The sequence below is a fragment of the Anas platyrhynchos genome, chromosome 8 (genome assembly GCF_047663525.1).
Source record: "Anas platyrhynchos isolate ZD024472 breed Pekin duck chromosome 8, IASCAAS_PekinDuck_T2T, whole genome shotgun sequence".
NCBI lineage: Eukaryota > Metazoa > Chordata > Aves > Anseriformes > Anatidae > Anas > Anas platyrhynchos.
This window is the reverse complement of record NC_092594.1, coordinates 13,409,884-13,425,010: the sequence shown is the minus strand read 5'-3', so window position 1 is coordinate 13,425,010 and position 15,127 is coordinate 13,409,884. Positions and strand designations below refer to the sequence as shown.

At 39.0% G+C, this 15,127-nt stretch overlaps 1 long non-coding RNA gene across 3 annotated transcripts in view; it reads right to left on the bottom strand.

The window, feature by feature from the left end:
• Nucleotides 1-15,127, bottom strand: part of LOC110354076 (uncharacterized) — a 125,871-nt gene that overhangs the window by 92,731 nt on the left and 18,013 nt on the right. The window lies entirely within an intron of this gene.

The window sequence follows — 15,127 nt, the reverse complement described above, 5'->3', positions numbered from 1 at the left end:
CTATAACAAGATCTCCTGTCTCTGACTGAAAAATTTACTGTCATGTCTACTTTTCATTGAGCTCAAGTGAGTACTTCTGTCACCTTCAGTGAACTGAGTCTGTAAAAGATTTAACTAAACACCAGTCACAGTTTAAAAACTCAACAAGAACATCTCATACAAAAAACACTGCTTTTAAGCGGTTCTGTTTCTTAGAAGTCCAGGAGCTATGTCTTTTTATCACGTTTTTGCCTGTGTAAATGTTTGTCATTAAACTGCTAAAAACTACTGCTCCAGAAAGAAATGAATGAGAGACTCACTGCCTGGTGCAGGTATCGGAACATGGGCAAAATCGAGCCCCACTAGAACAGTCCTGCTGGATACAAATGCAGCCAAAGTCTAAATGCTCATAAAGTACAAAAGATCCAAGAATGAGAAATTTTACATATGAAGAGAGGGCAGCTATAAATCACCCAGCCATTTGAATTCATGCTATGATTTGTATATGATGTAAAGAATCAACATGCTCAAAATGTCTCCAGACAGTAATGCCATTAACCATTTTTTTCTATGCAAGAGATTTCAAATTTTAAAGCAATACTTGTAAATCACTTTTTCTACACTTCCAGTAACAACAGTTATGCCGGAATATATGATATCTAGCTACACATGAAAGCATACATAGCATATGTTAATCATTTTAACTAGTATTTTACTAGTATTTTAACTTTATAAAGTAATAAAAACTAATATTGCAAGAACCCTTTCTATCAACAATAAGGTAGTTAAAAGGCTGACACTTGATGGTTTATTCCAACATCTCACTAAAGCCTTACACAAAATTTTCACTCCCTCTTTAATTTTCAATTCTTCTACCCTCCCTGCTTCACAGCTTCTGGCTATTGGCTTTTACAATCTGTCCCTAGAGAGCCAGGAGTTATTACCCCTGTCGATGGAAGAGAAAGGGATGTTATTCCCCTGTCACCCTCTCTGGCTCCAGCAGATTCCTAGCTCTGATCTATAGCCTTCATTGGAGAAAAGCGCCTGACATGCTGTTAGTTCTCAACCCTGTCAGATCCATCTACCCATGCTACTGGCATTACTTACTGGAGCCAGAGTCACAGGAGTCAGACCAAAAATTTCAGAAGCAAACACTATATATGCATTGAATAAATAGAAGAGCAAAATGTCTCCTGCAAAGCGTGCAGGTTTTCAGGGGACACTGTGCCACACACACTGAAGCTGAGCTCAGAAACAGCTGAAGCAGTACCTGGAATTATTCACATTTACAGCACTAAAATTTCATAAGCTAGGTAGCACCTAAAGGATACAGAACAAAGAAATGGACTTAAAATGTACACTTCTTTCAATACTGTTTTAACAGGCTATTGCTTAATTTTTATTGCTTCTTTTTAGTAGGTCACCTGGCTGCTACATAAAATGGGCACCTTCAGTGGCGAGGGTTAGGAAGCATGAGATAGTTGCATGCCACATTACTTATACGCTGTCTTCTCACAATACAAATTATGCATCAGCATTGTGGATGTGTTATTTTACTGGACTTCCCCATTTAACTAATATTTAATTAGCAAAGAATGGATTTGTTCCCCCTTTACAGTTTTACAAAGCCAACTCCCCCTTTCTGATATCTCACCCTAAGCAGGGAGGCTGAGTGGGGAAGACGTTGCTGTGCCCCTTCCTTTCTCTCCCTATGCTCAGCTGGAGGTGGGAGCACTTCAGCTCTTTCTGAAGCTACAGGGTCAGAGACAAAAATAACTGTAGGTGGTGCAGGATGAGAGCTGCTGGACATCTACTTTTCCAGGTCAGAATTGCTTTTGACCAGTGAAAGCTCCACACTTGCTTAAGGAAATCAGGAAGGATGGCAAATATTATGCAAATGCACAGGTAAGAGGTGGAACATAAGTAGACTTCGAGATTCAAAGGAAGCAAGGGAATATCCCTGCAGTAGGAAACAGCAGGTAGCAGAATGGGATTTTGATCTTGAATGGGCTTCTGCTGTAATATAAATAATAAAAAGAAGTCTTCCCTTTTGGTGTCCCCCCAAACCCAACCACATGCCACCTACTAGAACTCCTTCAATATTAAGAAGTCACCTTCTGATCCTGTTGGATTGTCTCTCGGCTGCTTTTAAAAAGTTTTCACGTTTTTTCTGATTACGATTCTCCCACAGAAGGAGCAGCACCTGGAGGTCTGCAGAGCATATTTCTCAACTGACAAGCAACACGAACAGCCTGAAATCTCACAAGACAGCCCGGTAAAGTTTTCCGGATAACTAATGGTTTGGACATTTTTATACAACCATACACATTTCTCTCACTTTCCTGAGATACAGACAGAGCTATAACCATAATCAGTTTTATCTGCCAAAGCCAGCAAACAACACCTTAAAATGATTTAAATAGGCACAACAGAAGTTTTAAAGCACAAGTAAATGGGATCTTACGGAGAAGAAAAAAGGGAGGGAGGCAACAACAGTATTACTTTAAATATTGTGTGTGAGGATATACAGGGTTATGCTTTTTGAGAGTGAGAAGAAATGAGAAATTATTTACTGCATTTAACTAGGAAACTAAGAGAAATCGACAATTACAGAGGAGAAAAAAAGCTAGATACTTTGCTTTTGCACAATGGTAGCTGCTTTTTTTCTTAGAGTTGCTGAGCCCTGTAAGAAAGGATACAGATTGCTTTCTCATGGCAGCTTCACTCAGATTCATTTATTTTTTCCTCCTGAAAGTTAGTAATGTTCTTCCCACTGTAAGACAATATAACTGTAAAAGATAATTAAATGCCTGCCTCAAATGGGGTGATGAGAAGACATTTAACTCAGGGACTATCCAACAGTTCTAACTATACATGCATATGTTTGCACACACAAAGATTTTTTTGGCAGATTTTTACACACCTCATCTGGGAAATATTCTATACAGAAAACTGTGTGATATGCATACATGAAAAGATAACACACCAAAGTGTAAATGACCAGCTTCATTTTCTACAAGCATACTTATCAACGTTTTCATTCTTTGTTCAATTATTTTTAATACTTAATACGTCAGTGTTCAGCCTTCACAAGCCCATAAAATTTAAAAGAAATGCAAAATAAACAGGCAGAGCTAAAAATTAAATGAAGTACAAGGGAGCTAGGCAATGCAAATGCTAGAAGGTAGCAGTGTTTCAACATTTGTACTAATATATTCCTTCATTGTGATATTTGTTACTTCCTGTACATACAAAAAACATGTGATAGTTTCTATTTCAGAACATATAGGTTGCCCAATTTCAGAACTTCGTTTTCAATTTATAATAGCTTTGCATTCTTCTTATAGCCTCAGCTCTTCAAACAAAATAATTCTAAGAAGTGCTTTGGCATTTCTTCAGTGAAAGCTGATACACCGCGTTTCTACCCTTCACCGGAGAGCAACCACATTTTAAAAAGGTGAGAGGGGGGTGTTTCTAACTTAACCACATGTTTGTTGATCCCAGAATAATTAACACATGGCAAAACTTTGCTGTGGACAAGAGTCCAATTTTTACATCCTTTACCAGGCAATGTAAACTGCAGCAGGGACTCCACGTACTGCAGGATGACACCAATGATGCCGAAGGGCTCCTAAACAAGCAAGTACATATTGCCAGTACACCAGGGAAGCATGTAGAAGCAAAATATGAGCTTTGCTTTGTTGGTTGGCTGGTTGGTTTGTTTAATTTGTATGCAGTTCAAATAAACGGCATTATAGGAGCAATATGGGGATGCCAACTACGATGAACAAGCTTTGAAAAGGCTCACTGTAAACCTTGGAAAATCAACATAAAGCATTTTAAATCACTGGAAAGAGGTCCCAGCATTGCAGACCTCCAGTAAGCTTATTAAACATTCTCTGTTCTATTCATTGATTCATTAATACCAATTCAGATTTATTTTTTAAGTTGGAATTCAAATTGTTACTGAATGTGAATTATTATGCAGAAGAACCCTTCAGCATCATCTTATCACTTTCCAGTAACAACTTGTAAAGGTGGAAAATTTGACGTTCCAGCTCCTGAGCTGCACAGATAACCCACTACTTACTTAGAACAATGCACCAGATCCTCATCTTTGAACTAAGGATCTTTTCTTCTTTTTCTTTTAAATACCACATAAACCCTTTGATCTAGCCTCCATGGGGTACGCAAACAGCAGAAGAGAAGATGCTCCTAAGGGGACAGAGGAAATAAAGCAATAAGGAAATAAACACATCAGGAAGATGAAGAAAAAACGGGGGACTTTGGGACAACATCAGACAATGCAAAGGACAGGAGTCACGTCACTGATAAGGAAGCTGGAAAGAAAGTGCTCAATGAATCAGACAGGCTTTGGCATATCCTGAGGTAAAGAGTAAGAAAGCAATATTGTTCATAGGATCCAACATGACTGCAGAGACCAAACTAGAAGAAATTTTCTTAGGTATGAAAACTAGTTATTAAAGCAAAGGCAGATATGTTATTACAGGAAATTAAACAAGCAGCATGCACAAGAAGAACTGACAAGGTTTGTCCACCAAGATAAAGGAGGAAAGGTTCAAGTGTTGAGATCCCTACCCTAACAACATTATTCTTAATACTGATTGTCAGCAAACAGTGACTGAGCTGGAGGTAACCAGATATTCTGAACAAGGAAAGAAAGTCAGATGTGTGAGATTTCAGATGTTGAACGTCATCAACATGAAAACCCTGTTTGAGTCTTTAAATGCACAGGTCAGTCACAGAGTAAACTCAGAAATAAGAGATGAGAATTTGGAAAAACTCTTCTGGAGAAGACTGAACAGAAACCAGTAACAGTGAAAGCAAAGGAAAACGTGGGAAACGAAAAACAAAACAAAACAAAACAAAACAAAACAGAAAAGCATTCATTGAACCCTGGAAGCTCAAGAATGGGGGAGAGAGTGGAAGACCAGGCAGATTTTGCCTTGAAGAATCTGTTAGTGACATTATTCAGGGAACATTTAATTATGGTGAACAGGGAAAGAATCTGACTAGTCACCATGCAAGAATTAGCAAAGAAGAAAAAGCTACAACAGAGGTGGCATATTTATATTTGAAAGGTGTAGGAAGGAAATGGGAAAAGTATCTGGAAGCATTCATGAGATCAAGAGATTTTATTTATTCTTTCAGACAATGCTGAGTATGGTTGACAACACATGGAAGTTCCTATCCCTTAATTTTATTTTCCCTGGAAAATCATCAGGAATAACACTGGAAAGAAAAAAAAAAAAAACTATCTAAAACAGCAAGATCTCCCTCAGAACACTAATACTTCAGCCACCCCATGGCAGAAAAAGCTGCATTTCTTCCATCTAGTCTTTTTTTTTTTTTCCATCTGATCTTAATTATCATCTCTAGGGTTTCCGTCCTCATTTTAGTTCTTAATCATGAGCTAAAACATCTTTCACACATTCCATGCTATAAACACATTACATCTCAAAATGACAATTTCAGGCCTAATTGGTTAATTTCAACTACTCTAAACACCTTACAAATTACATTTCTCTCTGTTCTGCAGTCACATGGCATAGTGTCCTCGAGAAGATGATCCTAACCAACACCAGCTGTGCCCAGCTGCCATTAACATTACAGCTCCAGAACACTGAAACAATCTAAAGAACTGACAATTTAAAGCTCCCTTTTAAGAGAATATCAAGGTCATAAAATTCAAATCCCATATTCTAAATCCACCCCTCATCAGCCTTTGCAACTCACCCAAAGTCATGTGATCACAGCTGGAATTAAACTGGGGCCTTTTCCTTTAATCCAGCAATAACCACCATATGCTGCTTTATCCCAGAAGCAACAGAGCAAGAGAACGGATGTGTCTCCGGCTCAGCAACACATCACTCAAATCAAGCCAAATGTTTCTTCTTTCATTTAAGGAAAAAAAAAAAATACACAAATGAAAAATGCCATTAATAGGTGGCAAAATCTAAAGTTTGCTTGCTGGGAACATTACTTGTCCCTCAAAGTTCCACGTAAAATTATTTCTATCCTTTCCAGTGCTTCAGAAGAAACAAGTTGATTAAAAATGCCCTCAGCTTATTTTGTGAGCATCACAAGAGATCACTGGTTCACCACTGGTTTCAAATGTACCCTCCTTTTTCGAGGCCACAGGAGGAGCTTCTCCCTAGGACAGAACCACATCCCACTGCAGAAACAGCTGAGGAAGTTATTACCACGCTGGGTGGAAGAGGGAGATGGAAGAAAGAGAAGAGGTGGGAAGGTAGAAATCAGATTTAATATACTGTTTGATATTCAGCAGAATAGTCAGCAGAATTCAGAATAGTTTATTCACTTGGAACCGGGAAGAAAAAGGAAAAGGCTTTTCTGGGGAAAAAAATCTGCTGAATACCAACCAGTTTGGGATGTCTCAGAATGAATTGCAGCTTGCATGGACTGCCCCATCTGTTACAACCACCAGTATGCCTATGGGGAACATAAATTTAGCCCAGGGATGCACCACCCCTGCATCCTACACACCTTAAGAAAACCCCATCCTAACGCACTGCTCTGTAATCTGCAGGCACAAAAAACCACGAGTGGTTTCACCGCATTTCAGCTCTTCAGCAACTGTGAGAATTAGGTGGGTGATTTCACATGAAACACACAGCCCTTTGAAAGAAATGGGTCCTTCGTTCCCCTTGAGAAATGTTTATTACCCTTAAATTACAAGGTCTTTGCAATATTACTCCATAAAAGCATAAAATCTGAGTGATAACTTTTCTAATCACCATAAACCTCTGCCTACCACCACAACTTCTGTACACAACACTACTTTGGAAATACTCTTTACATTTGTTATTTTGGAGGACAGGAGATAAGGAAGTTAATCTATACCTTACAGGATGATGATTTTGAACAAATTATAAAATAACCTGTCATTTTTATTACTTCTTGACCAGGTAAATAATATTTAGTACTTCTCTTGTATTTTCCTGTGAGGAAAAATAAAATAGTGCATGATGAAGGTTAAATTTAACTTGTATGCCCATGTGAAGAGATATTACTATTGTCTCATAAAGAAGATACATAATTAAGGCTGTGAACTGCATGATCAGTTCTATCGTTAGCAGAAGGGATTTCTCAAATCTATATTGATTTTTGCTTGTGCATCTGCATTAGCCTAATCCTCATATACAAGCACTATGAATCCACGAAGAATTGATTTTTATCCTTTCGTTCACAAAAATCTCGTGGCTGAAATTTTTGAGAGAAAACTAACAACAGGGCTAGGTGTCTTCCATGCATGCACATGCAAAATAGCACAAGTTGTAGGGGAGCTGATTTAAATATATTGACACCTCCTCCAGGGAAATCATGTTTTGCTTTATATTACTTTTAAGGAGATCTCAATATATCTCCATTATAAACAAATATAAATTATAAAAAATAATATCAATAAAAATAAATATATATTTATTGATAATATAATAATTAAATGTAGTAAAAATAAATATAATGTATAAGTATCTCCAAAATCTCTCCATTATAAGTATGATAGTGTGTTACAAATATTAAATATGTCATATTACCAAAGATACATATTTTTTAAAAAGGAAAACCATAAAATATTAATAGGACAAGTTCAACACCTAAATACACTGAGGCAAATGTGTGACAGATTAGCCCAGTCCAGAAACTCTTTCCATGCCCTCATCAGATGCCCTACTGCTCCCAGCTGTTGGCCACATACTGGATGTGAATGCAACACATCACTGAATCAAATGTAGCCACAGCCTGCCACTAGAAGAAGCAAACACTTGGAAATCAATCTTTGTGACTTGACATTCATTCCTTAAAAATACAGGCAAGCTCAAAATGGCAGTGAAAATTGCCCTTTAACTAAAAAAAGATGCCACAAAGAATCGTAATGCTGACTACCCAACAGGAGCCTTTGTGCCACACTCGGAGTTTGAAATCAGTAACTTCAAAGCCAACATTTTTTAATTGAAAAAAATTACTTTGGACTTCAACTTTTCAAATTATAATATTATAATTTAAAAACCTATCTTGGCATATGTGCACTCCTTCTCTCCTCCCTCCCCCCTCCCATCCATCCCCCCCTTTTTTTTTGTTGTTTTGGTTCAGTTTGCTTTGTTTTTGTTTTTAATAAACAGAAGCTGACCTGTAACTACAGAGAACCCAACACATCTGTTAAAAGGTTGACAAAGAAGGGAAGTCAGATGCTGGGATAGCAGTGCATTTTACGGTTCCTTTAGGAATCTAACTCCAAGAGCCAGCATGTGTTATTAAAAACAAACTACTTGCGGTAAAAATCTATTTCTGGGGATTGTTTACTGAAATGAAATGTTTATTCGCTAGGGCAGTATTTAAAGCTCCACAGATAAGTGCAAACAGTTCCTGAAAAGATACAAGATGTAATAAAATGCAAAAGGGAAGTGGTGACAATATTAGCTTTGCACCAACTCATTTACAGTAATTTCAGATTTCATATATGCAAATCAAAGGCAATTTCCAATAACAGACTGCTTAACAGCGAAAGGCTTGCTGTAGTATAATTTTTAGCACTTCTAACTTCACGGGCTCGAGATTATTTTCAGGATTATTTTATAACTGAGGCTGCACAGAATGAGGCATGACACTGAAAAATAGACTTAATTACTCCTACAAAAAGATTCTTGGCATGGGTCCACTCCGTATCAGCTTAAAATACCCTGCGCTGCTCTATTGGCAGGACTGGATGTTTACAAGCACTGGATTACAGGAGTAACCACACCTCCAGACTAATTTAAAACAATTTCTGTTAAACAGAAACAGTAGGTCCTGATTTCGTTCATGTGGAAGGGGAGGAAGGGAGGAACGTTGAGCAGGATACTAGGGGAGATGTTGCTGTTGTATCTCCCAGCTCATCAGAATACTGCACGATAAAGGGCAAAGGACTTATTTTAATCCTAGTTGACCTCAGCAAAATTAATTAATTCAAGTAACAAAGCTTTTTGTATGTTGACAAAGCACATAAAAATAGACTTGGAGTTGTTATGGAGAAACAACATAGCACATGCACTGCTCCCAAAATATTCACAGCAAATGCTGCATGGTACAATCTGTCGTGGGATTCTTTTCTCCCCCTAACTAGGTGCACTCCAGCAGCAACAAAGCATTCTCAGGATGGCTGCAAACCCTTTTCCAGAAGCAGTGCAGCCCCCCCAGCACCTGGGCCACCGTGATCTGATCCTCAGCAGGGTTAAGATGCTGAAGGAGCGCTGCTACTTAGTCCAGTAGGACTGGACTGTTTGGGGGATTTAAACAACTTGTGACATTGGCACATCACTGCCAGGAACACTAGTCAGAGAAGCACAACTGCATTTCTAGTACCCGAGGTGGGTGCTTTTGGTTCCTTACTATGGGATACTACAGGAATACAGTATAAAGGCAGGCCTTCACACCCATATTCTTGCCATCAGAATCTTAAAATGTTTACAGACTTATTTTAGCCTTTAACACTAGGGAATAAAGTGTTTCCTTTGTCTTGGGGGCTTCTGTGTTTTTGTTTTGTTGTTTAAATAACCCCTATTGACCATTGCACAACTAATTCCTTATACACCAGAAGGAGAAACGCTGAGGATGTTTGTCAGCCATACTGTCACGGAAGTCAAAAGCAGATATGTAAGAGAAGAAAGATGATCACATTAGACACAGAAGAAGAAAGATTAACCTATGAGAGCTGTAGAAGCAGAAAGATGAGCGAAAAGTGGGGGACTCGATGGCTCTAGGGGATTGGTAATGGGTTAGACTGCCTTCCTCCTCTAGATCACTGGTCATATCCAGCCCACATCAGTAGTAGCTGAGTGTCATTACCACCTGATGGATTTTTGGTGACCTCTGCAAAAAGGAATTGATGGTTTCAGCTCAGCTGAATAAATGTTCCCATCATAACAGGTGCACCACTGTCTCAGCAGGAAGGGAGCAAATGTGGAGAAGAAAATGTACCTCTATCCCTACAAACCAGCTTAATACTCAAGGAAGTCTGCTTACTAGAAATGCCATAGATTTATTTAATACTTTCATAAGTATGCTAGAAGATTGCTCTTTTTTGAAGCCTTAGTGTTCACCAGCCCTTCATGTTCCCCATGCCTTTGCTCATGCCTAGCTGCCTGTAACTAAATCAGGGCAGTAGAAGGGAAAGTCTCTTCTGAAGGGACAATAGGATTTCAAATTCAGGTTATACACCATTGCTAAATTCCTCCCATACTAAAGCACACTAAGACAATATAGTTTCAACATGTCTCTAAAAGAGCTCTATTTAAAAGCTGTGTTATATTAGCTTCACAGAACTAAGTGACACTCCCTCCAGCCCAAGCTGCAGGATGCACTCGTTGTCCCTTAACTGATTATCAGAGAATGCGGCTGGGATGACTGGAAAACAGCTGAAATCCACAGGTCACTTCAGGCAGGGGGTGAGCAGGTTCCTCCCAGCCAAGCACACAGGAGCCCAAAGAAACTGCAGAGTGCTCGCTCTGTCCCAGGCACGCAATGCAAGCACTCCAAAGTTCAACCCGCTGTCATACTCCCTCCAGCCCCTACAAAACCAGGAATTGAGAATATTAAAAAGAAAAGTCACCATTATTCATCACAAGAGAGCAAAAGGCTTGACACATAGTTTTCTTTGTAGTTTATTCAAATGTTAATAAGAATTCTTGCAGCCTCAGTGACCCCATTTCCTTGCTTTGCTCTTTTTTTTGTTGTTTTTTAACCCAAGGTGAATAAGCCCCCTGGATTTTCCTATCTCATGACTTCTTCAGAGGCAGAAGTTTCTTTTCAAGGCAATAGAAAAATTGTCTAAACTGGCTGAGGGAATTGAAACTATGTTGTGAAAGAATATTTTGCTTTGACGTTCATCATTCAGCTCTGGTATTTCAAATAAAAAATTGAATATTTTAATATGAATTAGAATATGAATACAAATAGAAATTTTAATAACTTTTGGTTTTTTACAACAGATAGCAACTAGCATATTACTGGCTGTGGTAATTACCTGTAGAACCCACACACCTTATTCAAGCCCTGGCAAAGGTAACTCGCTACTTTTCCAGCTGCCTGCCTTTCTCATCACAAACAGGACTGCACAGTGATTTGTCTTCTCCAAAAAAGTTGTACGTATAAAGTCTCTGAGTTGTTTCAATTAGTAATCAGAGTATATTAGAGTCGACAACCTTAAAAAAAAAAAAAAAAAAAAAAAAGGCAAACAAAGAAGAAAAACACCACTATTTCCTGATATTTTCGTTTAAGAGGGACAAACCTCTTCACTGATCTGAATGAATTGATCAGATACCAGCTGAGAGGTTTAACAGCCAAGCAAAAAAAGGAACCTGTGTTTCTCCTGGATAAATTTTACATGAGTAGGTCTGTATCACAATAAGCACACTCAGGTACAGTCATGGCAAAATCTCCATAAAAAAAAAAATCTTGATTTCGCTATTTTTTCAAAAGCAAGTATTCATTTCTAAACTTCTATCAACACTTTATGTGTGTGTGTGTGTGTGTGCGCGCGTGTGTACTTGGCTCTTCTGATTTCTTTTTCCTAAGATAAAAAGCAGTTTCAAGTGCCAGAAACTTCTCAGACACTGAAGCTTGCTTCTTTAAAGGAGGAGAAAGAAGAAATATTTCCCTATTTTAACAAGTTTAGACAAATACTCTCATATGATGGAATTGCTGTCCTAAGAACTTTTTTTCTTTAATACCACAGAACCAAACAAAAGATACCAACACAGAAAAATCTTAATCCATCTGTACACTTCTGCGCTCTTTGTTTATATGTAGCAAAGAGAAAATCACTAGCATATGTCCTTGCTATGGCAAATTAAAGCTCAACTTTGTCACCCTTACTAAAACCAAAGAGCAATTATTCCTGCAAATAAGTACAATGGTACTATTCATTCAGGTAATACTGTTCCATGTAAGGACTGCAGAATCAAGACCTGCAAGAAAAGCAACACTTTTTAATATGCCTGGTTGGTCTCTGTTTTCAAAGAGAAAATGAAGATCAGTCACTCAACCTGAGGGATAGAGTCGTTATTTGAAATCTGAATACATATATTCAGATTATCGTAACTGCGTTTTTAAAAGAACTTCCCACTAGCAAAATAATATATTTGAGCCTTGTATCTGATTTCCTTATTTGAAGCCTAAGCACCTGATAAATGTGTAAGTGATATACCTTCAGACACAGCAAAATAAGCAATTACTCCTGGGGACCATAAGCAGCTAAGTAGCCTGGCTCGATTGTCTTGTCATACCTTATACTCTCCTCAACTCCTTTGTTCTGGTATCCACAAAGCTTTATTAAAGTAGAGTTCAGTCATTTGTTCACTGCAATTCCAACAAACTGAGCCAAATGAACCATGTTCAGCCATCTGGAACCCCTTCCTCCAGCGCCTGCTCCCTTTGGGCTGCAGAATCGGTCTATTACCTTGGCATGACAAGATCCAGAAACTTGCTACTGCTACAGGACCTCAATTACAATTCCCAGAACGGGTAAAGCTGTCAGGGATTCTGCAATGCAACAGACACTGCATTTGTACCACACTACTGCAAAGCTATTAAAACCTCTGCGCTTGGAATTCACGGGCACCATTATGGGGGCTAAGGACCAGAGAAGTCTGCACTGGCTCGGCTGAACTTAAAGGTGGCCCCGAGCAGCAGGACGATCAGCAGCTCCATGGTGAGGTGAAGGCAGGGCAGACGGGCAGGGCAGTCCTACCCTCTGCACTGCAGCCACTCTGCAACGAGGCCCTCAGCTGTTCTGAGCAGAGGGAGAGCATCAAGGGCAGAGGCCCATGCAAACCCTCGCAGCAGCACTAGGAAAAGGACAGATCAGTGGGAAAACAAAGAAAAAAAAAAAAAAAAGAAATGCTGGTAACCTGTGCCCTGCTTTTCCCCAAAACACACAAGGGACTTTAAGTGCTGGCAAGTCATTATCTCTTAACAACCCCTGACACTTGATTCAGGGGAAGATGCGTGGCCGTTCTCCTACTTGTCAGCCAGCCAGCACGCTCACAAGTACACAGTGATGGGAGAAGGATGTTCCCAGACTGAGAACGTGACCTCCTGGAAAGAAGCCACCGGCTGCACTGCTCCTTCCTCTGCCTAAAAGAGTCACTTCTGCATCAATATGCAGGTCAGGCAACACCAGGAGGGGAGGATGCTGTGGCCAGACAACACCAATGAAACAACAGGATTTAACCTAAAGATTGAATGCACTTTACTCTTCTTTTACGATGGCAGATGATTATTGAAATCACAGCAAGCAAGCAAAAGGAGACATCAAGCTTGCAAACTTTTCTCAAATGTGGCTAACAGAGAAGTCCTTTCAAACATATCCAGAAAAATGCTGAAGATTTTTTTTTTCTCCTGTCAGTATCAGCATCCCTTAGCCAAGGCTAATCACAGATAAAACCATACTAAATACAGAACTCACTCAATCTTGCTGTCAAGCACCAGTTGGAAAGTATATGAGCTCAGCAACTTAAACTTTAGTTTTAGTTGGGCACCAGGTTAGTGGCCTGAATAAAAAACACCTACTGATTACCTCAGGAGATATCTCACATAGACGTTTTCCTTTTGTTTGGCAATGCAGCCTGTAAGTTAGCAAAGCGTGTGCTGTTATTCCTATTGATAAACATAAAAGCTTTTTCCTCCTATTAAAGCTAGTTGCATCACTTGTGTTTAAGGAGAGTCCTGGTTAGCCCTGTCACCTCAAAACTATCACTACACAGCAGGTCTGGTCTCACCAAACACTTTCCCTAATGCAAAATAAGCAGGTTTTACACAAAACCCCAACACCAAAGCTCCAAGATCCACACCTGTAGCTGGGTGCTGCCCCTCTTCTCAGCAAAGCACAGCTGCCATGCCAGAGAAGCCCCTCTCCCGACAGCTTCTCTGCTTCACAGGGCTTCGAGCCTTGGCAACCAACTGGTGAGCTGGTGGGGCAGGGAGTGGGCAGGTTTTATATATTTACACTAACAAGATGACCGAACAGAGGAGTTTAAAAATTGACATTCAAGTTGTGGGTTTATTTTTTTAGTATTCTGGAATTCTTTCTTCTACAACTATTTGCACCTGTGCACAGACCAGATATTACATATAGAATTAAAAGAAAGGCAAAAGCTCAGAGAGGAAGGGTATGTCAAAACCTCCTTGTTCTAGTCAGCCCACTGAGGCATAATAAATTCAGATCTCTATTAGGAGACCCCAGTCATCAGAAAGGTTGTCTCATAATCAAGTTTCCAAATGATCTAATAATTTGTCTTTCAAATATTTACACATGCTAAATAATACCTCTATTTTAGATATATATTTTTTTCTCCCCAGTTCACAACTCCAGCTTTTGTGCAATTCTGACACCCTTCTGCAGACTCTCTGGGCACCTGCCCTGTCCATATCTCATTCGTATTGCTATCAAGGTCCTAGAGGAGACAATGCTGGAAGTCTTTCTAAAGCCAAGGTATACAATATCCACTCATTTGCCCTTGCATAATTAATATTATGAAGATCAAGGCAACATGTTATTTCATGAGCCATTCAACATATTCTTTAAATACACTTTCATAACAGGTCCACACCAAGCCACTAGAGATTGAAAAACAAACAGACACCCTACCAAAAATTACATTTCACATATAAGCACAGCAGTATACTTGGTATAAAATACTTCTGATAAAGCATTCACACAGGCATCCACCATCTCATGTGTGTTGTTTGTTTTTCTTACTAGGTAAATATTATGCCAACTCCAAGTACTTATTGTTTTCTTTTGGAGGGAATAAGAAAGCATGAATTAAAAGCTATCCTGTATTCCATTCTTGGAGAATAATGGGATTGGGGTTTTCTTCGTAGGGGCTGGGATACAACTATGGTGAACCTGTAAACAAATTTAGATAATTCATATTTTTCATATCTTTTAATTCCTGCTTAGCATCACAAAGTGTGCTTGCATTCTAAAGCAGATTACAAATCCAATTCCACCTCTAATTGCTGTCAGTTCTTAGTGTATTGCTGCATGTTGGAAAATACTTCATGTTTCACTTTAACATTAAACTCCTGGAGGGAAATCCATACAGAAGGATCTCAATTTAAAAAA